The sequence below is a fragment of the Thalassophryne amazonica genome, chromosome 10 (assembly GCF_902500255.1).
Source record: "Thalassophryne amazonica chromosome 10, fThaAma1.1, whole genome shotgun sequence".
NCBI lineage: Eukaryota > Metazoa > Chordata > Actinopteri > Batrachoidiformes > Batrachoididae > Thalassophryne > Thalassophryne amazonica.
Genome location: NC_047112.1, coordinates 34,677,856 through 34,704,864, shown reverse-complemented (window position 1 = coordinate 34,704,864; position 27,009 = coordinate 34,677,856). Strand labels below are relative to the sequence as shown.

General features: G+C 41.7%; 1 long non-coding RNA gene across 1 annotated transcript; it reads right to left on the bottom strand.

Moving 5' to 3' along the window:
* Positions 1 to 1,071: 1,071 nt before the first annotated feature.
* LOC117519508 lies at positions 1,072 to 3,252 on the bottom strand. Its single transcript, XR_004563313.1, has 2 exons — positions 3,222 to 3,252; positions 1,072 to 1,134 (listed from the first exon to the last, which is right to left on the bottom strand). It is a non-coding gene; the product is annotated as an uncharacterized LOC117519508 (long non-coding RNA).
* Positions 3,253 to 27,009: the final 23,757 nt, after the last annotated feature.

Here is a 27,009-nt window from a genome sequence, read left to right as displayed (position 1 = left end):
CTGTAATACTGAAGTGTCTCGGAGATACATTTATACATGTACACACTTCAGTAACCAAGTTTAAAGTGGCAACAGAACAACTTTAATTTATGAGCATGAGCTACAATAAAATATTCTATAAAAGCAGATAATTAACATTTAATGCAAAAATCCCATAAAAAATATGTACGTCAATCTGGCAATAAACACAGAGGTAAGAAAATGTCAGCCTTCCTTTACACATAGTCAGGCCCATTAGTATTTGAGCAGTGACAAGACAACATCTTTTAATTTATTTTATAATTTTTCCACTGTACACCACCACAATAGAGCTGAAACAAAACAAGTGTAGGCTTTTAGCTTTAATTCAAGCTAATATGTTGCAGACATGAACCGCCGAAGCTCTTCAGTATCTCATCATGTCATTTAGGTCCTTCAGACTTTTTTTTCAGTAAATGCTTCTGGGAAGCATTAGCATGGCTAAGACCCTTCAACTACAGCCCACTTAACTCCCCCTCTCCCCACTATTTTAAGCATTTTTCTTTATTTGCCTCTCACATGCCCAGAGGTTCCTCACCATCTCACCACATCAATTAGGTCCTTCAGACTTTTTTCAGTAAATGGTTCTGGGGAGCACTAGCATGGCTAAAACCCTTCAACTTTTGGGGGGGGAGCTTTGCTCACCAACTGCAGCCGTCTTGACACCCTGCCATTTTGAAGATTTTTCTTTATTTGCTTCTCACATGAAAGTTCCTCACAATCTCACCATATGATTTAGGTCCTTCAGACTTTTTTCAGTAAATGCTTCTGGGGAGCATTAGCATGGCTAAAACCCTTCAGCTTCAGGGGAATTGCGCCCCCCACCCCAGACCCTCCAGCTATGGCCCTATTGACACCCTACCATTTTACACATTTTTCTTTTATTTGACTTTCACATGCCTGGAAGTTCCTCATCATCTCATTATATCATTTACATCCTTCAGACTTTTTAGTAAATGGTTACATCCTTCAGACTTTTTAGTAAATGGTTTTAGCATTAGCATGGCTAAAACCTTTTAGCTTACTTATTTTCAAAGATCAAACATATTTTTACATGTAATTTACATGCTAAATAGTCACTGACTTACCTCAAGACCTGTCAAGGTGCACACCCGCCTCTCAGTTTAGCGTTCCCGAAAGTGTTCAACATTTGACATTTCCTGTTTCACTGTGGACTCAAGATTTGCCATGTCCTGTTTCAGTGTCAACTTCCCACTGAATTTTCATGAGGTCTTCACTATTGTCGATCCAGGAAGTGTCGCTCCAGGAAGTGTTCAAAATTTGACATTTCCTGTTTCACTGTGGGCTCAAAATTGGGCACTTCCTGTTGCAGTGTCAACTTGTCACTGAATAGTGATGTTCAATACCACTGATTTCCTTTCTGATCCGATACTGAGTAAAAGTCAGGCTGTTATCGGCGATACCGAACCGATACTGATACTTTGTGCAAATACACCTAATGTGTATGGTAAATCTAAAAAAAGTAGTGTGTTTCAAATCATAGCTTCATAAAGAATTACTTTGTCTTAGCCTTCATCAAACATCTTTACAAAATGAGTTTCTGTCAGGATTTTTCTTCCTGGGAGTTTATATTTTGGTTCAAGAGTTCTCACAAATCCTTGGAAACTTTAGTCTTCTATTACAGACAGAGGCTGGAGATTCTTTGCAATCATGTCTCCAAGGGAAATATTACTAGGACTGCTTTCTTCCACCTGTGAAACATAGCGAAGATTCGTCCCATCCTGTCTATGGCTGATGCTGAGACCCTGATCCATGCATTCATCTCTTCTAGATTGGACTACTGCAATGTTCTATTTTCTGGTTTACCGCAGTCTAGCTTTAGGGGTCTCCAATTGGTTCAGAATTCTGCAGCCAGACTTTTGACACGAAGCAGAAAGTTTGACCACATTACACCCATTTTGGCATCTCTTCACTGGCTTCCTGTCCCAGTGAGATCAGATTTTAAGGTTCTGCTACTAACCTATAAAATTATTCATGGACTGGCACCTCCCTACCTAGCTGACCTAATTAAACCTTACGTACCAGCCCGGGCTTTACGTTCTCAGCGTGCAGGACTACTTTGTGTCCCTAGGGTGAATAAGAAGTCTGTGGGTCACAGAGCTTTCTCTTATCATGCCCCTGTTCTGTGGAATGATCTCCCTGCGTCAATAAAACAATCAGATTCTGTGGAGACTTTCAAGTCCAGACTTAAGACGCACTTATTTTCCCTTTCATATGGCTAGCATACTGGTACAGTTTAGTTTTACGCTTTTTACTCTTTTAATTCATGTTATTAGTAATTGAAGTGGGCCGCGGCCTCAACTTCACCTAAATTCTGGGTCTTTTAGTGAAGCTTAGGGCTAGCAGCCGGCGATCACCTTAGTATTTCTCTGTTTTTCTTGTCGTTTAATGCTGGCAAATTATACAGTATTTTTGTCTTTCTGATGCCTGATTCTGTTTTTTTCTCTGTTTAAGGTGCAGCTCCATCCAGAGATGGGAGTTGTGTTTGTGTTGGCGATCCTCCTGTCCTGTGCACCAACAGCAATTCTTGCATATTCGTCCGTGAATTGTTCTGTGAATTATGTTTGTAGCATGGCCCAAGCAGAGGGTCACCCCTTTGAGTCTGGTCTGCTTGAGGTTTCTTCCTCAGAGGGAGTTTTTCCTTACCACTGTTGCTCTGGGGGTTGGTAAGGTTAGACCTTACTCGTGTGAAGCGCCTTGAGGCAACTCTGTTGTGATTTGGTGCTATAAAAAATGAAAATAAATTGAAATTGAATTGAAATAGCACAATCAATAAACGTGTTCAATCTTATTTAAATTCAACTATGTATGTAATCTCTCTAAATAGCCTACAATAAGGGGATACAAACACTTGCTGTTTTATAATACTGGGTGACTTAAATTGAAATTGCCAGTAAAATATTTAATTAAATAAATAAATGCCACAATAATTGACACCAAACACACGTCATGTAGACAAAACCTCAAAAGTTTAGTTACTTTCCACTGTGTTCCTATTAATGATATACATTACCTCAAATGACTGAAGTATCAAAAGGATTGATATTTTGATTTTAAAATCAATTTTAGAGCATAAAGATCTGGTATCTGTGGTATATTTCAGTATCAATCCACACATCACTACCACTAAATTCTGACGAGATCTCCACTATTGTCAATCCAGGAAGTGTTCAACATTTGACATTTCCTGTTTCACTGTGGACTCAAAATTTGGCACTTCCTGTTTGGGACTCCCTGTACCATGAGCGAGCTCATGCTGCTTGCATGTCACTTCGCTCATATTAATTACCTCCACCAACGAACTTGGAGGACGTAATGTTATTGCTCTTGTTTGTTTGTCTGTTTGATTGTGAACAGCCTGGAGCCCAGTTTTTCATATATCATAATGAAGCTTTTACTCAACATTCATAACCTGATAGGCAAGAACTGATTAAATTTCATAGGTCAAAATCAGGAAAAATCTTGGAAATTTGAAAAATCCCTATCTTTAACATTGAATGAATTTTCAAAAATTCATAACTCTGTCAAAAAAGATCAAATTTCTTTCATATTTGAAAGTGTTATGTAGGATGGTATCCTTTGTCGATTGATCGAGTTTGATCCAGATCTGATCAAGATTTCAGATTTTGTGTCCATTTAACACTGAAAACCCCATTTAATATATATTTTACATTATATCTTAATCAAACATGGCCCAATCACAGTCATATGTGAACATGAGGTGCAGACTGGCACTTACCATCACCTGACAACTCACTTCTTTTCTGTGGTGAGTTTGCATGTTCTCCTCGCGTTTGTGTGGATTCCTCTGGGTGCTCTGGCTTCCTCCCTCTTCCAAAAACATGTAGGTTAGGTGGATTGGTGACTCGAAATTGACCATGGGTATGAGTGTGGATGAGTTTGTCTGTCTATAGGTCACCCTGCAATAGACTGCCATCCTGTCCAGGGTGTGCCCCGCCTCTCTCCAAATGCCTGCTGGGATAGGCTCCAGCTTGCTCATGGTTCCTCAATTGGAATAAATGGGTATAGAAAATAAATGATGTAAATGAAGTTAAAGAAACATTCTGTGACTTGAAAATGTTGACATATCCATCCTCTGATTTGTCTGAAGAAAACTGACTGTATAAGTGAAGATAATAATCTTCTGTTTTTGGACTAATCATTTATAGCTTCTGAAAATGGACAGACTGTGTAAAAATGGCTTTAATTCCTGAATGCTGAACTAAAGATAAAAGTCTACACTACGAGCACATCTCAGTTGTTTCATTTTAACTCCACTGTGGTGGAAAACACAAAAATTGTGTCACTGTCCAAATGCTTATGGGCCTCACTGTATGTTCTCATAGTAACATATAGTATTGAGTATTACACACTACAATCAAATAGAAAAGTGTGCTGTTGACAGATGACAAACATCATCACAGATCTGTTTAACTGCACACATGGAAATGTATGTGCACTGTTACAAATTTTAAAAACAATCAAAGATTCGGCCTCTTATGTCACTTTCTTAACTTTGTAATAACAGTTAATAGTTGAGCAATGATGCCACACACCACCAGCAGAGCCTAACGGCGTGTCAGCTGCATGTGGTCATCTCATGCAGATAAACACGACTGGAGTGTTCATCAGTTGTCATTCAAACCTCTTGGATGGGTTGCAACACCCACCAACGTAAAAAACCACAAACACAATACAAATCTGCAGCTTTTCATGTAATAATCCGCCAAATATAACAAATTACCCACAAACGCAATAGCAGTTGGTGACTACAATGGCAATATGTAATTATTTCCTGCAAATGTAGCGGTTATTACATTTGCAGCCATTTGTTACGTTTGTGGGAAGGTGGAAAACCACTTTCTATACCTGCTTATTTCAGTTAAGGGTCACAGGGGGGCTGGACCCTATCCCAGCAGTCATGGGGCGTGAGGGGGGTACAAATACGGTCAAGGTAAAGTTAGCATTACACCTAACCTGTATCTGCATGTCTTTGGATGTGGGAGGAAGCCGGAGCACCCAGAGCGAACTCATGCAGACATGGGGAGAACATGCAAACTCCACACAGTGGGGCCAAACTCTCTTATCCTCATGATGCCGAAGTCTTCAATTCCCATGAGGTTGTGAGTGGAGGGGGACTTAAGTTAGTGGAAACCAACATACTTGGTGGGGTTTTAAAGAACCCCCCCAACAACAAAAAAGAGAGAATGAGAGAAAGTGGAAGAGAAGGTAGAAGATGGACATGCAAGTTCACAGCCTATATTGCTTACAATTGTTTCTGTAATTGTTTCTGATTTACTCAACGCGCTGCTTTGACACATTTTGACCTGCTCTGCCCAAACACTCAAGTTTTTCTAAACGCCGAGTCAAACCCACTGACAGGTCTATGTAAATGAACAATCAACAGCCACAACACTCATAATTCATCTTCAAACGCTTTTCCAGGTTCAGGTCGCGGGGGCAAGCGCTCCAGCAGGGGACCCCATTCTTCCCTTTCCTGTGCCACTTTGACCACCTCTGACTGGGGATCCCGAGGTGTTCCCAGGCCAGTGTGATATAATCTCTCCACCTAGTCCTGGGTCTTCCCCGGGGTCTCCTTCCAGATGGACGTGCCTGGAACACCTCCCTAGGGAGGCACCCAGGAGGCATCCTTACCAGATGCCCGAACCACCTCAGCGGGCTCCTTTCAACGCGAAGGAGCAGCGACTCTACTCCGAGCTCCCCACGGATGACCAAACTTCTCACCCTATCTCTAAGGGAGACACCAGCCACCCTCCTGAGGAAGCCCATTTTGGCCTTAAAGCACATTGCAGACTGAATAGATATAGGAACTCTTTTGTTCCTATATCAATCATAGCCCTTAACAAATATCATAATAAACACCGCTAACAATTAGGCACATTAGGAGGTTTTAGTACTTGTATGTTTTTTTATTTATTTTTATTCTTTATTTATGTATTTATTTATTTATTGTTATGAACTGTTTATGTCCTGTTCTGTATCTTTGTATGGGTCATGATTTTTGAGAAGTCCAAGACAAAATTCCCCATGGGGACATTAAAAGTATATATCTATCTATCTATATCTATCTATCTATCTAATATCTTAAGAAACACAAGCAAAACTAATTTTTTATTGTCAGAACACTTAACAGAATGTCAGATTAATGACCAAAAACATATAAAACTGAAACAATATAAACACCACAAAATATACCCTGGACCAGACTATTGTCAGTCTTCATTAATATTTTCTTGCAGAACGTTTAGCAACAATGACGGCCAGTCAACATTTTCTGCAGTCACCTGTCTGTAGAAGATTATTTGAGAAAAAAACGTGAACAAACACGCAAGCACAAGCACAAACGGATAAGTCTTGGCCTCACACATGGAGCCCTAATTGGTTGAATATTTGACGCACGGTACAGGCTGAAACCACCAGATCCATCCAGAAATTTGTTCTAGTAGTCTATGATGACTTTTTCACCTTTTTTCAGCATCATTATATACAAATATTGGCGTTTTGTGCTTGTCTCACACCCAGACTTTTGATCTTCAATGATAAAAATGAATGGTAAAGAAACATTTTTTCTAATGTTTTAAAATATCTCTGAATAAAATATCAGTAAAATAATCAAAACATAATTGGGGTATTCAATGTCATACAACTGTTGTGATTTTTTTTAAACAAAATGTAGTTGTACCACACTATTGCCGTAATTTCCACCACAACACTGTAATGTCCCTAAACAGTTTGTATGAAAGATTGTTTGGGTAGTTTCTATGGAGATAAACAGTGACATCAGAGCACATGTATATAGCACCAAATCACAACAAACAGTTGCCCCAAGGCGCTTTATATTGTAAGGCAATGGTGTGGTGGAAATTACATTTACAAGGCCAATAGTGCCCGTAGTTAAAGAATCACCCATTTATGAATGTGAAACTCCCTGATGACCTGCTGAAAAAGGGATTTCAAGATCTTTCAATTGCTTTGTAACCTTTAGATTGGGGTTTTTTTGTTTGTTAGCTGTTTAAATAAAAGCCTTCCTGATGTTCTCCAACATTTCTCTCATCTTTTTCATTCTGAAGAGGAAGCTAGAAACAACCAAGCCCTTTTAACGCAGTAAAACTATCATGTATTGGTTAGTTAAGTCACATGACCACAGACGATTACACACAGGCCTCATATCCACTGAGCTTGAACAGCACAACTATAAAAACTTCAATTAATATGAAAAGAAGCATAGTTTCTTTCTATTTTTTAAGAATATGATGTCATCATACTGGTCATATAATTTGGGAAATGTTTAACTGTCTATTTCCCTCCAGGTCCTTTTTCTGATTTCTTTAAAACTTGGTATGTCAGTGAAGATTCACCTCAAAAATACCCTCAAAAAATTTTGGACAAGATCAAGGAATTTGATTTTCAACATAGTTTAGACCAAGTGTTCGAATCCAAAAATGCCCTAGAAAGTCACAGATGCATCATGTACATGAAACTGGAGGTTGTTGGGGTCAAATATCAGACTGATATGGTCTTACGGGTCCTATCTCACTGGGCACGACTGTTGAAAAGCAGTTGGAGGCATGACTTAGTGACCAAACACAGAACAAGTGACAGTGTGCAGTTGGTATCTTAATGAAGTGGCCACTCGCAGCTGAAGACTAATGATACGTTGCACACAAAGTGTTCAGCTCTTATTATGCTGCTATTATCCATTCCCCCACTTCTTCCCAATAATGGCAAAATAAAATAAAAAAAATAAATAATAATTAATACAAATAATAATAATAATAATAATAATAATAACAATAACAATAATAAAGCTTAGAGAGCACTCATCGCTTAGCACAATGATGTCCTTGCTGGATCTACTGTCCTATCTTCCATGTCCAGTATATAATCCACACTATAAAATGTTTTTTGTTATTATTGTCTTTTTTCTTGACGAAACTAGCACTGCAGAACTTCTTATCAGGTCCCTGATTGTCTCTGTGTTCAGCATTTGTGTAAAGTTGTGAATGTCACACACGCTGTCAGCCATGACGCACCTCATTTTTAACTTCAGTGTGTGTGTGTGCGCTGCTCTGAGCCCACATCCATGCTCCCACTAACTTTATTTCAGTTTCATGTTTATTCAATTTTAACAGGGTACCAAATAAAAAATCCCTGCATGTCTCCACACCGTTTCTAGTCATCTGAGCTTACACTCAGCATAATTTCTTTTCTGCGTTCATGTGGAATGATCGGACAGAGGGAAACCCCACATCCCAGGGCTTATTTACATGAATTTGTATATTTAAATAAGGGCATGGAAGGGGACGAGTTTGGTACATCTACATGTGTGCTCAATTCTATGTTCAGTGGGATGAACAAATGGAAGGTGCTTGGATCCATGCATGTGCACACCTTGACACATTTGGATATTTTTGTGTGTAAGCCAGTTTCTGGGTTTTAGCGTAGGCTATGTTTTCTCAAGACTTTGTACATGAGGCTACTGATGTCCTGCAACTGCGGCCAGGCTGACAGCAATGGCTATTCCTCTCCAATCATCTCTGCTATTGGACACTGCAGTCTTGTTTGAGGGTGGGCACTAAAGGGGTAACATATGACAAATATAATGTAATTTTTCTACTTCCGGAGACAGCCCTTGTCTGTCCCCAGCAGAAACATGGCACTTTCACTGAGTTTTTGGCCAAATTACATGCAAACAAAGTGAAATACAAAGAAAAAGTGACAATGCTATGGAAGGTGGACATGCGTTGCCGTTTGTTTATGACTTGGAGCTCAACCATGTCGAGGCAGTTGTGCAGGTGCGAGAACCCAGCTACTCTGGCTAGGTACTTACCGACATGACCTCTCCCATTTGCCTTGTCTTCCCTTCTCCACTGGGAACCAACAAAAATGCACTTTTCGTGACTGCTTCAGTGATTGCAACCAAAAACAAAATAGTACACCATTTTTCAGTTAGAAGTGACGCTGTTTGTGGGAAGAGACTAATACCCGGGAGGAGTGACGGAGTGTCTGAACAAACCATTCAGAGAATGGGGGTTTCATTGGAAGCCATTTTAATACAGCACGTCCACTAGGTGATGGCAAGTATGCTTTTCAGTTTACTGAGCTGAGCCGAATGGTTTGTGCTGAAACTCCTACACTCTACCCGGGTATTAGTCTCTGCCGTATTCATGCTGGCTGTCCCCGGATGTGGTCAAATCCTTCAATATCACACAGGGGTTCAAATGAGACCACACTGCCCTATTGTGGCGTGCTCCACTGCACCTCGTGCATGTGGCCCAGCAGCTCCCCCCACCCCCCACCCAACACACACACACAGTTCTGTCATGAATCTCTCATGTTAGCAAGTACAATCAGAGGATTGTAGGACAGCAGTGATGGCTTTGTCCCGCTTGACATCACGCTGTATAATAATTTCATAGTCGATGACGCCTTTGCTCTCAGAGCTTGGCTGATGAAACCATTCTCTCATCACTCCCAGAATCACAGAGAAATTATCTACAGCTGCAGGTTGTCTCATGTGCATTGTGTAGAATGCATTTGAAATTTTGTCTCAAAGGTAATTATTTATAATATTTAGATTGTAATGGATTGGTAAAACAATTGCATTGTCATTCCTTCTTATGAGTTAGATAATGTATCTGTAAAGTTATGTTTATTATACAGTGAGGAAAATAAGTATTTGAACACCCTGCGGTTTTGCAAGTTCTCCCACTTAGAAATCATGGAGGGGTCTGAAATTTTCATCTTAGGTGCATGTCCACTGTGAGAGACATAATCAAAAAAAAAAAAAAAAAAAAAATCCGGAAATCACAATTTATGATTTTTTAATAATTTATTTGTATGTTACTGCTGCAAATAAGTATTTGAAGACCTACCAACCAGCACGAATTCTGGTTCTCACAGACCTGTTCATTTTTTTTTAAGAAGCCCTCTTATTCTGCACTCTTTACCTGTATTAATTGCACCTGTTTGAACTTGTTACCTGTATAAAAGACACCTGTTCACACACTCAATCAATCACACTCCAACCTGTCCACCATAGCCAAGACTAAAGAGCTGTCTAAGGACACCAGGGACAAAACTGCAGACCTGCACAAGGCTGGGATGGACTACAGGACAACAGGCAAGCAGCTTGGTAGAAGACAACAACTGTTATGATTATTTATTAGAAAGTGGAAGAAACACAAGATGACTGTCAATCTCCCTCGGTCTGGGATTCCATGCAAGATCTCACTTTGTTGGGTAAGGATGATTCTGAGAAAGCTCAGAACTACACAGGAGGACCTGGTCAGTGACCTGAAGAGAGCTGGGACCACAGTCACAAAGATCACATTAGTAACACATGATGCTGTCATGGTTTACAATCCTGCAGGGCAGCAAGGTCCCCCTGCTCAAGCCAGCACATGTCCAGGCCTGTTTGAAGTTCACCAGTGACCATCTGGATGATCCAGAGGAGGCTGGGAGAAGGTAATTTGATCAGATAAGACCAGAATAGAGCTTTTTGGAATCATCTCCACTTACCATGTTTAGAGGATGAGAACAACCCCAAGAAAACCATCCCAACTGTGAAGCATGGGGGTGGAAACATCATACTCTGGGGGTGCTCTTCTGCAAAGGGGACAGAACGACTGCACCGTATTGAAGGGAGGATGGATGGGGTCATGTATTGCGAGATTTCGGCAAACAACCTCCTTCCCTCAGTAAGAGCATTGAAGATGGGTCATGGCTGGGTCTTCCAGCATGACAATGACCCCAAACACACAGCCAGAGCAACTAAGGAGGGGCTCCATAAGAAGCATTTCAAGGTCCTGGAGTGGCCTGGCCAGTCTCCAAACCTGAACTCAACAGAAAATCTTTGGAGGGAGCTGAAACTCCAAACCTGAAAGATCTAAAGAAGATCTCTATGAAGGAGTGGACCAAAATCCCTGCTGCAGAGTGTGCAAACCTGGTGAGAAACTACAGGAAATCTTTGACCTCTGTAATTGCAAACAAAGGCTACTGTACCAAATATTAACATCGATTTTCACAGCTGTTCAAATACTTATTTGCAGCAGTAACATACAAATAAATTATTTAAAAAAAATCATACATTGTGATTTCCAGATTTTTTTTTTTAGATTATGTCTCTCACAGTGGACATGCACCTAAGATGAAAATTTCAGACCCCTCCATGATTTCTAAGTGGGATGACTTGCAAAATCGTAGGGTGTTCAAATACTTATTTTCCTCACTGTACATGTAACATCTCCAATGCCCTGCGTGCATTGACACAAAATTTTTTTCAAATACATAGGTTGCACAATGTTCATAAGTTCACTCAAGTGGCAGGAAATTAATGTCTGCTAGAAATTTTCTTTGCACACTGGCACGCACCTGCGCACAGTTCACACACAGTTTACAACAGTTTACGATGCATTTACTCATTGGCATACAAGATTGTGTGCCAGTGCTGGGATCATGTTAGTGCAAGTGTCAAGGTGCTTTTATGGATCCGTCTAGTCTTCAGTGGTCATCAACTGATCCAGTAAACGTGGGGGAAAAAGCCAATTATCACTGAGACAAGACTTCTGAACACACACACACAAACTTCTGTTTGTCACAGACACATCACATGTCAGGCAGTCAGTGATCACTCGGCACCCATGACGCACAACACGTGCTTCATACAAACACAAAGCTTTAAGACTGCTAAAATGCAGCAAAAATTACAAAAGAACCTTAAACAAAAATGCAAACTGTGGTTTGTGGAAGAAGATTTGTGACACGTGCACATCCAGGCTCCCAGTGTTAACAGCTTCTTTTAAGGAATAATAAGCTTAACACTGAAATTCTTCAGTGTGAGACAAAGACGAGCTACAGCCTGAGAAAAGGTTAATGTGTCTGTTCTCTCATTAAAGGCATGGCACTACCTCTCTGTCCGCCCAAGCAAGCTGTGAACAACGAGTGTTCAAAGTGTCTATAAGCTTCAAGAGTAGCATTTGTCACTGACCAGAACAAAACAGATCTCAAAGTGTGAAGCTTTCCTCCTTGCTCGAGATGACATCACATAATGTCCCTCAAACTTTTTAAAATAGACACTGCTAAATATTGAACATTTAGCAATTAACATGTTTACACAGACCAAATTCAATGCTTTTTGTAAACGGCATGAAAGATTCCAGAAACGGATGGTATTACTTGTAAAAGATTCTGAATGACTAGCTGCCCTAACTGGACTACTTTCTTTCGTTCTTCATGTAGGCCCTACATGAAGAACGATTACTTTCTTGCATTCACAAGCAGAAAAAATAATCTAAAAAAATTCAACCAAGACTTCTGGAGCACAATTTTGGAATCCCAGAGTCAGGTTCCTCCTTACCAGCCATCTAAGTCGTGATACCACAAGCAATTATACCATCTACTATTCAAAAGTAGAACCTTGTGACTACGGTTGCACAACCCAAGAGTTTTCAAAGTTGGAGGCATTTCATTGAAGTTAATGGAATTAATTGGAAACTTCAGGAGGGAAAAGCAACTTGGCCTTTAAGAGGGAACGTCAATGTAGTTGAGGGGGGGAATGAATTTTAATTCTCAAATGTTAAAAAGCAATTTGGTTAAAACAATCAGATGTAATGCAAATTCAGGTCAAACCTGCACTGTGCATTCCTGTCACATGCACACATCCACCTCCTTTCTTCAGGGCTATTGAGGCCACACCCCCTGCATGCACTATACATTTCACAAGAAACATGCTTATTTTATTCAATATTCACATTTTTCTGAAGTTCTGCTCACAAATAAATCAAAGTAAAAAGTGTCATTTTTTAAAGAAGTTTTATTAAAAATGTTGTTTCCTTATGACAAAACAAAAATGTTTATGTTTCAATGTTTGCTCTAAAAATTGGCTAAATTTCCAAACACCCTGAGCTCAATTTCCCATGGAAATTTTCCACCCCTCTGCAAACCTACTTGTGCCCATACAGACGCACAGGTCTTTTCTCATTCTGACCATATTACTCCCGTCCTGTACTCACTCCACTGGCTTAAAGTTTGTTTTAGAATTGATTTTAATGTTTGTTGTTAAAGCTATTTATGACCTTGCACCTCCCTAGTTGTCTGAAATTTTAACTTTGTGCACTTACAGTAGGACATTACAGGCATCTGGCCAGCTTTACTTAGATGTTCCGAGGTCAAGATATAAACGTTGGGGTGATCGTGCTTCTGCAGTAGCCGGCCCCAGACGGTGGAACAAGCTACCTCTTGAATTACGTACTATTCCCGACCTAGCACTTTTTAAATCTAAGTTAAAGACTTTTTTTTATTTAAACTGGCTTTTAACACCTATTGGGGAGGTCTCATGTTCTGTTTTTACATGCTGTTTTAAAATTTTATTGTATATGTGTTTTATTTTTGTGAATTTGTGTTTTTAATGTTAAGCGCTTTGGACACCAGGCAGTGCTGTAAAGCGCTCTATAAATAAATGGTAATTGTTGATTGACTGACTTTACACTGATCTAGTCTGTCCCCATAGTGTGCTGCTATTTTGAGTCTTTGAGTACTAATCCTTAGTCTCAGTCTGTCTCCCATAAAACCGGGTCTACAAATCTGTTGCCCAACTCCTTATCCTACTGAGCTACCTGAGCTATTTGCAATGTTAAAGTGTAAAGACAGACTGCCAATATATCTCAGGGCTGACACACACAGACAGAAAATCAGATTCACACTCTCAGTCTCATTTATGGTCTATTTAGTCACCAATTCACATAACCCGCATGTCTTTGGAAGACGGAGCACTCGGAGGGAACCCACGCAAACATGGGGAGAAACTGCCAACTTCACACGAAAAAGGATCCATTCTGATTCAAACCTCGGACTTTCTCACTGTGAGGCAACACAGTGCTAACCACTACGCCACAATGCCACCACAAGATTAATATCAGACATAAAATCTATTCAAACTCGGGCCACATGTTTCATTAAGTTCAGTCAATTAGAGTAACAAACAACTGCAGGGGGTAAAAGTCAGTGTGACGAGTGGATCCGTTCAGTCGGCTTCACTTCCATAGCAGCTTCCCTGGTGACATCCGGCTAGCTTCTTGGAAGGACTTGATTGGAGGTGATCAGAACAGCAGCAGGAAAGAGCTCTGCAGGAGGCTGTCAGGTTGGACATCTCTTCTTTTTGTTGCATTAAACACACTCAGTCCTCATGCTAAACAAGAAAAAAAGTCCATTATTCCCTCTGTTCTGTTTATTGTTGCCATTACCATTCCTTCAGCCTGCACTCACCATCCACGCAACTTCTGTTGCCTTGGAGACATCTCATACCCTGGCATATGGATCAATCTCTCTCCAGCTCCATTCTCCTCCTCCCACCTCACACTTCTTCACCTCTACTGTCTGTTGCAGTCCACCCGGAACTTTGGCCACTGCTCCGCGTTCCTCGGGCCACCCGGCACACTGCCCAGTGTTGGTTGTGCGAAGAGTCCAACTCAGCCAAGCCTGGAGTTCACTGCCAAACCACCAGCTGCAGCAGAAACAGAGTAACACGTGTGACTCACGCTCACAGTGTGATACTGTTGAGACAGTCTTGCGGGTCGTAACATCTGACATCCAGCAGCAGCGTTTACACCCAACTATGTAAGAGCATCGCCCTTTCAGAGAAAACTCAAAAACACGAAAGAAAATGCAGAGCGAGAGAGGCAAGTCTGAAAATGCCAGGGCTATTTGTGCAGTTTGCTTGTCGGTTCACCGGACTGACATTTGGATTGGACACATGCAGGGCTAAAGGTCACAGCTGCCACTGCGGGGAACTAATTTGATGGACTAGGCAGCAAAAACAGTACCTCCGCAGAGGAAGATTGCTGGAAGGACCTCTGAGATTAGGGGATTATGGGTAAAAGGCTCTGCTTAACATAAAATAAAATAATGGGTACACAAAAGAAAGATTTGACTTAATTATTCAGAGCTGCGTGTGAGGAGCTATGCAAAGAATTTTTCAGCACTGCTATAATAAAAAAAAGTTCAGAAACTAATTAAAACTAACCAGTTTTAATAATCATAATATTATACAACAATAATAAAATGCTTTCTTAAATGAAATTAAAAATACAGACATAAAATGTTACTGGCACCTTTTGTTGAATTTAGAGTAAATCATCATTTTTTTTTTTACAGCCAGTTTTCATCAAAGAAGTCACTGAAATTTTTTCAACTTCATTCTAGAGTAGACTAAATGACTGGATAAGAAGAACACAAGTGAGGGAAGCTGCTGTAGACGCAACGGAACAAACTGTACAACTTGTGCCTGTTGTATCACAGCTTCATGGTGAAATGGAGCATAGAAGAAATTTAATCCAGGTTCAAGCCTACCTTCTGCAAAACTAGCAGCAATTTTATGTTTTCTTTTTAACAAATGTCCTTCTCTGTTACCCTCCACCATGAAGCTGTGGAACGTGGTGCAACATGTAAAACTTGCAGTTTCTCCACTTACAGCCACAGAAGCTTATAGCTACTATGTCTTTTACACTCTATCCTAAACATATAAGGATACCAATAAATGTGAGAGGGCCAGTATGTCAGGGCTAATTTAATTTATATCATGTTGTTTTATAAATTAAATATTTTAACTTTCCATCTGAATAAGCGACTGTGCACATGTCATGCAGCCTGTGTGTACCTGTGGCAGTCACAGATTCATATTATTACCAAATGATACTGTGGCATACTCACAGACTCACTGTGGCTCCTAGAGACAAAGTCAATATACCTTTGCTGCCCCCTAGAGGCAGAAAGCACAAACATGGTGGAAAAAAACTCCGACCAGCACACAAACAGGAATGGAATATGTTGTGCAGAAGAAATATGAAAAACTTCACCTAAATTTGTTAGTGTAATTAACGTCAATTATGAAACAGTTACATGAAAAGTCAGTTTGGGACCCGGCGCATGAATGCGTTGACCTCGTCTTACACAGTGTGTCAGCTCCTCCTTCACACCCCCTTAAACCCAACAACTGCAGCTTTATTAATCTTGTTGGTCAAGATGGATGTTATCATACATTATTCTTTATTGTTCTGTCTCAAGTCATTCTAAGTATATACAGTGTGTGTGTGTGTGTGTGTGTGTGTGTGTGTGTGTGTGTGTGTGTGTGTGTGTGTGTGTGTGTGTGTGTGTGTGTGTGTGTGTGTATAGAGGGATAAGTACACACCAGTGTGACATCATCCATCAAGTCCTTAAAAACCATTTTGATTCATTAGAGCAAAAAAGAGACAGCACAACTCTGGAACCAGTATGAGCTCATTTGTCTCCTCTGCAGGAAACTTATTCAATATTGGTGTGTATGCCGGAAACAAACAACAACATCATCTCATCTCAGGCTTTTGTGTGATCATATTCATCACCTCCACTAAGCAGCAGCTGATGTTTACACCTGTGCCTGTTTCTTTGACTGTCAGCAGGATTATGCAAAAACTAATAAACCAATTTGAATCAAACACAGCGGAGCAGCGGGGCATGGCCAGAGAAGAACCATTGCATTTTGGTGTAGTTTAAACTTTAAAGGAGAGGAATCATGAACGAAGGTCAGTAATCTTGATCAAAGACCAGTCTTGAGGCTAAAAGGTCAGTGACTGATATCTATGTTCAGCAGTCAGGACCAAAGTCAGCAACCTGATCAAAGATGAAAGATCAGGATCAAATAGTAGTAAAGGTACTGTCTCACTGGGCTGCAACAGCTTGCAAATGGCATTTGCAAGGGAATTTGTGAGAATTTGCGATTTGTTCACTGGGTGTTGGCATCTGCTTGCGTGAGTCATAGGGCGTTGCACGCGTCACACATGAATTTTGAACAGTTCAAAGTTGGAGAGCTGACAAAGGTCCTTGCCACATACTCCCAGAGCCGTCACTGGTGTCGTGAAGCCCTCTGAATGTAGTCTCCACAGCTCATAATGTGTGAGAATCATGAGAGAACTTTGTGAGGGGTTGATGACGGATGAAACTACATTGTGAGTCATTGGAGAAAAAAAAAAAAAGAGGATCTGACATTCCTCGTGAGAGACATGCACGAGCTGCCTTGGGAGCACGCCAAAATAGCCGAGATGATCGGAGAGGAATGGCGCTTCTGGAAGTGACCGAGCAAGTCTGTCAGCCCCTCTGCTACGTTATCCGGGCATATGCTTTTAATTACTTTTGTACTGAGGAGCACTATGGGAATAAGTGCAATACTTTATTGTTTTATCCTCGGCAATTCGCAGACACAGCGGTGACTGTTCCAGCCTGTGCCCCGGAGAGGTGGCCATCCAGAGAAGCTCCTCGGCCCATGGGCAGAGAGGAATGCATACTGGTCATCCCTGAGAAGGACATCTGTATCTACTCCTTCAACACCGGAGGACAGTGGATTTACAGATGAGACGGAGTGGGGGGGAGGTCACTGCTGGACGTATCTGTGTCACTGACTGTGTTGTCACCACGCAAGCTATTACTAATTCATTTATATTATTATTATTGACAGTGCTTTTTTTCCTTTGCCTACAGTCTGGGCTATTTCCACAGCTTTTTAACATAATCACAGCATAATGGCAGCACACAGCCATCCTGAGGACTTTGTTTGCAAGCGTGTCATTTCACTAAGATACCAACTGAAAATGCGTCACTCATTTGTGTTTTTTTTTTTTTCTTTTTTTGCTAATTAATCTACATCTCCAATGACCAGAGTTGAAGTGATTAAATGAAACTGAATTAGATTAGATTAGATTAGATTAGATTAGATTAGATTAAAGGGCATTTCATTTTGGATTAGATTAGATTAAATTGATTATTGTTTGGATTAGATTAGATTAAACGTTATTCGCGATATGTATGTTGTTTTGAAACACAAGGTTCGGTCAGATCGGCACACAGAAATGATCACACAGACTGCATTTTGCTAGAATAAAAAGGCGTATATTTATTCCCCACAAAAGCAGTTACATCAAACACAAGTGGTTGCAGCGCATTTTTCTCTTACCGTGACGCCTTTAAGGTGGAGAGCCAACACCTTCAGCAGAGTGCGCCTGTCAACCGGCTGGGCGTTCGTACGTTAACCCGCAGCAGACTCTGTTGAAGCATGGTTCTACTCCCTCTTTTCTAGTGTGTCCGCGAAGGGAGGGTGAGTGGCCAACTCAACCTCCCTGGCGCACATAATTTCTTTAATCAACAGGCATCTGAAAGTTATTTCAAAGATATAATAAAAGCAGTTCTTCACTCCCAGTTCAGAATGATCCCAGCATGCTTCACTCCCAGTCGTTAGTGGCTACGAAAACAAAGTCGTGCTATCAGTATCATCATTCTCATTGGAACCTGGAACTGTTCCAAATGCTCCGCCACCACTCTATGACAAATAGTGGGACTGTGTAAATATCCTTGTGGCAATCTTGTGAATGTATATTGCCGTCCTTCCCACGTAAATGCAAACTGTTCCATCCTATCCTCTGGGATTGGTATGGTAAAGAATGCATTGGCCAAATCTATAACAGCATACCACGTACCACTATGATGTTGCACTCGTTCAATTATACTCACAGCATCAGGTACAGCTGAAGTCAAAGCCGGTGTATGTTTATTTAGACCTCTAAAGTCTACAGTCATTCTCCATGTACCATCCGATTTACGGACTGGCCACAATGGATTATTCCATTTTGTTGTCACTGATTTCAAAACTCCTGCCTCCAAGTAGTCTTTTATGGTTGCAGTAATTTCTGCTTGTCCTCCAGGAATACGATATTGTTTCTGATTAATCACACATGTAGCCTCTGGAATGGGAAAAGGTTTCATTTTTACTTTTCCCACCAGAATCATTCTTACGTTTGCTATCCCAAATTGAAATTTACCCTGTTCTAAATGCAAAGTCATTTCAGCTAAAATATCCATGCCAATTATCCATTCATTAATTGGAGTCACTATTACAGTGTACACTTTAATTGGCATATTTCCAATTTTAAGCGGTATCGATATATTTTTTCCATACACCAATTGTCCGCCTAATCCAGTTAAGGGAACTATAGGTCCCTTCATTTTCTCTGGATTTCCATGAATCAATGAGGCCTCCGCTCCTGTGTCCACTAAAGCCGAGGTGACTTGAACTGATTTTTTCCAAAATATTTCCAATCACACATGGGGTCTAATATCACTTGTGAACCATTGTTTTAATTCTCGGCGGGCCACAAGAGTTTGACCATCATCCTAATCTTCCTCGCAAGGGTCAAAGCTCCAAGAATGCCTTTCTTTATTTTTCCCCTTCTTTTTGTCTTTCTTTCCTTCCCGGACTGCAGCTATTTGCACCAGATCATCATCAGAGTCCTCCTCCTCCTCCTCACATTCTGATGAGCGGACTGTATCTAAAGTTAAAACCCGCTCTTTCCAGGCTTCTGCACAAATCCACATCATTTCACTAATTCCTCCCAATGGAGCTTTATCTTTAACCTCCACCTGTTTCAACATTTCACATAAAACTGGCGGAGTCGCGGTGGGAATTGCTCCAGTCCACGACCCAGGGCGTCCCCCACGTCGCCGTAGAAGCTGGCCTATTTCCTTAAAAGTGATCCCATCCCACCCCGGGACCACTTCTTCCTGCTGAGATGCCACCTCCGCATCTCTCTTTCCCAATCTAAAGCAAGACTCCTGCTGAGATGCCACCTCCGCATCTCTCTTTCCCAATCTAAAGCAAAACATTTTTGGCGTTGTCGGCAGGATACGGTTACGCTCAGACTACACACAGAAATGTCTTGCTTTAGATTGGGAAAGAGAGATGCGGAGGTGGCATCTCAGCAGGAGTCTTGCTTTAGATTGGGAAAGAGAGATGCGGAGGTGGCATCTCAGCAGGAAGAAGTGGTCCCGGGGTGGGATGGGATCACTTTTAAGGAAATAGGCCAGCTTCTACGGCGACGTGGGGGACGCCCTGGGTCGTGGACTGGAGCAATTCCCACCGCAACTCCGCCAGTTTTATGTGAAATGTTGAAACAGGTGGAGGTTAAAGATAAAGCTCCATTGGGAGGAATTAGTGAAATGATGTGGATTTGTGCAGAAGCCTGGAAAGAGCGGGTTTTAACTTTAGATACAGTCCGCTCATCAGAATGTGAGGAGGAGGAGGAGGACTCTGATGATGATCTGGTGCAAATAGCTGCAGTCCGGGAAGGAAAGAAAGACAAAAAGAAGGGGAAAAATAAAGAAAGGCATTCTTGGAGCTTTGACCCTTGCGAGGAAGATTAGGATGATGGTCAAACTCTTGTGGCCCGCCGAGAATTAAAACAATGGTTCACAAGTGATATTAGACCCCATGTGTGATTGGAAATATTTTGGAAAAAATCAGTTCAAGTCACCTCGGCTTTAGTGGACACAGGAGCGGAGGCCTCATTGATTCATGGAAATCCAGAGAAAATGAAGGGACCTATAGTTCCCTTAACTGGATTAGGCGGACAATTGGTGTATGGAAAAAATATATCGATACCGCTTAAAATTGGAAATATGCCAATTAAAGTGTACACTGTAATAGTGACTCCAATTAATGAATGGATAATTGGCATGGATATTTTAGCTGGAATGACTTTGCATTTAGAACAGGGTAAATTTCAATTTGGGATAGCAAACGTAAGAATGATTCTGGTGGGAAAAGTAAAAATGAAACCTTTTCCCATTCCAGAGGCTACATGTGTGATTAATCAGAAACAATATCGTATTCCTGGAGGACAAGCAGAAATTACTGCAACCATAAAAGACTACTTGGAGGCAGGAGTTTTGAAACCAGTGACAACAAAATGGAATAATCCATTGTGGCCAGTCCGTAAATCGGATGGTACATGGAGAATGACTGTAGACTTTAGAGGTCTAAATAAACATACACCGGCTTTGACTTCAGCTGTACCTGATGCTGTGAGTATAATTGAACGAGTGCAACATCATAGTGGTACGTGGTATGCTGTTATAGATTTGGCCAATGCATTCTTTACCATACCAATCCCAGAGGATAGGATGGAACAGTTTGCATTTACGTGGGAAGGACGGCAATATACATTCACAAGATTGCCACAAGGATATTTACACAGTCCCACTATTTGTCATAGAGTGGTGGCGGAGCATTTGGAACAGTTCCAGGTTCCAATGAGAATGATGATACTGATAGCACGACTTTGTTTTCGTAGCCACTAACGACTGGGAGTGAAGCATGCTGGGATCATTCTGAACTGGGAGTGAAGAACTGCTTTTATTATATCTTTGAAATAACTTTCAGATGCCTGTTGATTAAAGAAATTATGTGCGCCAGGGAGGTTGAGTTGGCCACTCACCCTCCCTTCGCGGACACACTAGAAAAGAGGGAGTAGAACCATGCTTCAACAGAGTCTGCTGCGGGTTAACGTACGAACGCCCAGCCAGTTGACAGGCGCACTCTGCTGAAGGTGTTGGCTCTCCACCTTAAAGGCGTCACGGTAAGAGAAAAATGCGCTGCAACCACTTGTGTTTGATGTAACTGCTTTTGTGGGGAATAAATATACGCCTTTTTATTCTAGCAAAATGCAGTCTGTGTGATCATTTCTGTGTGCCGATCTGACCGAACCTTGTGTTTCAAAACATATGTGCATATGTGAATGATGAAATATGTGAAGAAGCTAACAGATTTTTCATTTTGAAACATTTATTATAAGGTAAACTATATGTACACTGTACAAGAAGTCAGGCATATTTACATTTAGTTTTCAATATCATCAGATACACAACATTGGACACTTAAACAACTACTAAACGTGGAGTCTTCAATCATTATTGCCATCACGATCAGTCTTCAACAACATGAAACGTCAGATATATAACATTAGAGAGTTTACTACATAATACATATCACATACAGTCTTCAGTCATCACTAACACAATCAGAGTGTCTCACTCAACCAGTTCACAACTGACATCTAGTAAGCAAGGGAGTCTTTTATCATAATCACCATCATAATACAGTCTTTAGTCACCACTAATACAGTGTCTAATACCAGTTCACAACCTAAGCATCACACCTAACCTCCTTCCAGTTGCACTTAAACATAAGTGCTCGGAAGACAGAGTCACTGAGGCGACACCTCTCAGGCCTGAAGATCTTCCCTGCCACTGAGAAAACCCTCTCCACTGGAGCTGATGTGGCAGGATGCACAGGTATCGCTGGGCTACCTTGGGCAGGTGTGGATACCTGCCCTCGTTGACCTTCCAGTAGGAGAGTGGAGCCTTGTCCATGCACAACAGGGGTTCATGCAAGTACTCGATGACTTCTTGGTGGGCTGGGGAGACATCAGGGGAGGTGGGCTGGACCTCTTTTGTTGAGTTTGTCATGCATGTTTACATTTGAAGGGTGAGTTAAGTGGCCTCTTTTGTTCTTTAATAACGTGTTTGTATGGCACTTGTGTCACCACCCTGACATTGTGATATTGTTTGGAGATAGGAATGGATAAGCTGAGTATATTGTTTTGCTGGGTAGATGGGAGAGAGAGAGGTGCTTTCTTTGTTGCACGAAGATAGGTGGAAAGATGGTATTGTCCTCAATTGAGATATGTTTACATGGTAATTGTGCTATCACCCTATTTTGAGAAACCTGCAAGGGTTGGCTTTGTTGTGTGAAGGGACTGAGATGTGACAAGTTTGCTTGAATTGAGCTGACAATGTACCAACTTGTATATAGAAGGCACTTTTGTAAGATTGTGGATTTTAATCAAAATTTAATCGAATTTTAATCCAAAAAATTGGATTAAATGGAAAAATTTTGGATTAGATTAGATTATATTAAATCATAAGAAAAAACAGATTAGATTAGATTAAATAATCTAATCGTAATCTAATCCAAATTTTGGATTACGATTAAATTGACTTCAACTCTGCCAATGACTTTCCAACAGTCGCATCCCAGTGAGATAGTACCCTAATGGAGAGGAAAGATAGGATCTTTGGACACCGGTGGTCAGGTAAGCCATCCGACTGAAGGAGGAGTCATTCTAGAGATATCTCAGCGGACTCCGGAGGCAGTTGCAAGGCACTGACAGGCCTGAAGGGCGACGGCCTCTGCTGTGAGGGAAGCAAAGCAGTGGGTGTGGGAGGACTTCAGAGTAACCATGAAGGAGGACTTTCGGTCGGCACTAAGGTGCTTCTGGCAGACCGTGAAGCACCTCAGGAGACAAAAATGGAACCATCCAAGCTGTCTGCAGTAATGATAGGACTCTGTTGACTTCAACTGAGGAGGTAATCGGGCGCTGGAAGGAACACTTTGAGGAACTCCTGCATCAGACCGCCCTCTATAGTAGGGGCAAACCTGGAAGCTGATGGGAGATTATCAACAATTTCCCTGGTAGAGGTCACTGAGACAGCCAAACAACTACACAGTGGCAAAGCCCCGGGGGTTGATGAGAGCTGTCCAGAAATGATGAAGGCTCTGAGTGTGGAGGGACGGTCTTGGATGAGATCTCTCTCCAACATTGTGTTGAGGTCTGTGACAGTGCCAAAGGAGTAGCACACTGGGGTTAGGGTTAGTCTACTCCAGGGTGCTGGAAAGGACGGTGTGGCCGATAGTCGAACCTCGGATTGAAGAGGAACATTACGGGTTCTGTCCTGGCCGTGAAACAACCGACCAGCTCTTCAATCTCACAAGGATCCTGGAGGGGGCCTGGGAGTATGTGTGCCCATTCAGTCTATATGTGTTTTGTGAACTTGGAGAAGGCATATAATCAGGTACCCAAGGAGATACTGTGGGACATCCTATGGGAGTATGGAGTGAGGAGATACCCTCTCAGGGCCATCCAATCTCTGTATTCACAAAGCGAGAGCTGTGTTCGGGTTCTCTACAGTAAGTCAGACTCGTTTCCAGTGAGGGTTGGCCTCTGCCAGGGCTGCACTTGGTCACCAATCCCTTTTGTGATATTCATGGACAGGATATCAAGGCATACTCGGGTGGGAGGAGGGTCTTCAGTTTGGTGGTCTCAGGGTCTCATCACTGCTTTCTGCAGATGATGTGGTCCTGTTAGCATCATTGACCTGTGACCTCCAGCACTCACTGGGTCAGTTTGCAGCGGAGTGTGGAGCGGCTGGGATCAGCACCTGTAATCTGAGGGCATGGTTCTCAGCAGGAAACTGATGGATTGCGTACTCCGGGTAGGAAATTAGGTCTTGCCCCAAGTGAAGGAGTTCAAGTACCTCGGGGTGTTGTTCAAAAGTGAGGGGACAATGGAGTGTGAGATTGGCTGGAGAATCGCAGCAGAGACGGCTTTGCATTCGCTGTACTGTACTGTTGTGACGAAAAGGGAGCTGAGCCAAAAGGCAAAGCTCCTGATCTACTGGTCAATCTTCTCTCCTACTATGGTCAGGAGGGTTGGGTCATGACCGAAAGAACTAGGTTGAAGGTACAAGTGGCCGAAATGGGCTTCCTCAGCCTGGTGTCTCCGTTAGAGATAAGGTGAGAAGCTCGGCTATCTTTGAGGAGCTCAAAGTAGAGCAACTGCTCCTCCGCGTTGAAAGGAGCCAGCTGAGGTGGTTCAGGCATCTGGTAAGGATGCCCTCTGGGCACCTCCCTGGGGAGGTGTTCCAGGCACAACCAGCTGGGAGGAGACACTGGGGAAGACCCAGGACTAGGTGAGAGATTATATCTCCACACTGGCCTGGGAACACCTCAGGATCCCCCTGTCAGAGGTGGTTAATGTGGCCCAGGAAAGGGAGGTTTGGGGTCCTCTATTGGAGCTGTTGGCCCCATGACACAGCCCTGGATAAGCAATTGAAGATGAGTGAGTGAGTGAGTGAGTGAGTGAGTGAGTGAGTGAGTGAGTGAGTGAGTGAGTATTTATGTAATTCATGATCATCATCTGATCTGATCTTGCCATGCTAAACCTTTTTGGGCACCTCCACGTTTACACTACAACATATTAAAATTTCAGCTATTTACACCTGTTTTTCAGGGATTTAAAGTAAATAAATAAAAAATAAAAAGGCCAAAGCTAAAATCACATCAGAAAAGTTACCAGTTAGCAGTAGCTGTAGCTAGTTTTAGCGGTTTATCATTGTCACAGCTAACGTTTCAGTTTGCGAATTACCAGTCAGTTACTGAAGCTAACTTTGAGGTTAGCTATACCCACCACTGACAATATGTCATTAACATCTGAAACTATACTACACTTTCAACATATTTACCGTACACAGACACAGTACAGTTCTCAGTACATTCCTTACTTTTTGCATTGAGACAACTTTAATTAATTTGATTGATTTCTATTTAATACGAATGCATTCTTACCTCTGCTTCTGTGGTGTCCGGTGGGTTGCACGCGCCGCATACAAGTAGTTGCTGTACTCAAAAGACCAAGATTCCTTGCGGATAGGACATGCGCAGAACACAAAATAATGTTCCTTTCTATGGGGATATTCCGATGCACGTTTATATGACCTGTTATCATATACAGTGGTCCCTCGCTATAACGCGGTTCACCTTTCGTGGCCTCGCAGTTTCGCTGAATTTTTTAGTGCAATTTTGCATGCTTTTTTTTAAACAGTGCATTGTGTTCTGCGTCCTTATCAGGCGGGCCCGTCGCGGCACCGGTCGGCATCACCACGATTGCTCTCACTGCCTCCGATGCGCTTTCTGCGGGCTTGGTAAACGCAGCAGCGGGCCACTCACACTGCCCTCCTGCTGTGCTGAGCTGCGCCAAATCTGGCAACACGTCCAGAGACGACGCTTGCTGTTTTGATCCGGATGTTGACCTCAGCCGCAGAGCTCCGTGGCCATCGAGAGAGGACTTGGATTCTTTGCGGGTCCCGCATCCGTACCCCCGGAGACAGTGAGCGAAGGGAGAGTACACGCATTGTGTTCTGTGTGTGTCTGTTTATAATCTTCTCGCACAGAAGAAAAAAGAGTGTTTACACAAGAGAGAAAAGTGAGAAAATGTTAATGCCTGTTTGAGAAAAGTGTATAAAGTGTGTAGTGAGGGGTTTTACAGCCTTAAACATCTATAACAATTGCAAAAAATAGTGCTGACTACTTCGCGGATTTCGCTTATCGCGGGTTATTTTTAGAACGTAACTCCCGCGATAAACGAGAGACCACTATACCTATAAATGATACGCCAATATGATTGGATAAAACACTAAAGAATAAATAGCAATACACCCTTTTCGCGGACGGGTAATATTTTACATACCACCCGAGTAATCAGCCAATCCGGACAACGGAGCGGCACCACGACGAAGAGGCGTGGTCAGAGGAACTGTGAAATACTGGTGAGTCACTATTAATAATTTCTTACATGTCCAACCTCATAGGTTGATCGTTAAAATTAAATTTGTTAGTTCTAAAAGCCATCATAATTATTTATAGGAAAATGTTCTGTTTTTTTCTACTAAGGTTTGAACTTTGAGTGTTTACACAGGAGAGAAAAGTGAGAAAATGTTAATGCCTGTTTGATAAAAGTGTATAAAGTGTGTAGTGAAGGGTTTTACAGCCTTAAAACATCTATAATAATTGTAAAAAATAACGCTGACTACTTCGCGGATTTCGCCTATCGCGGGTTATTTTTAGAACGTAACTCCAGCGATAAACGAGGGACCACTGTATATGATAAAATCGTTATCAAGTTTTACCAATGAATATTTCGGCCTCAGGGTGTATGGTTTTCTTCAGGGTGTATAAAGCCATATTCATTGGTGAACAACTTGATAATTGATAATATTCAGGATAGAAAAGGAGTAACCCAGGGGACACATTCAGGTTTTTAAAAACCGGAATATGAGCATATTCAGGTTTTTACATGGCCACGCGCAACCGAGTTATTGCTAATATTCCGGTTATGAAAGGGTTATTGGCTGCATGTAAATGTAGTTATTGTTTACTGTTTCTGTACTCTGACAAAATAATTTCCTTCGGGATAAATAAAGTTGTTCTTTATGTTTAATCTCATGTTTAGACTGGTTGTGTGTTGAAGACTG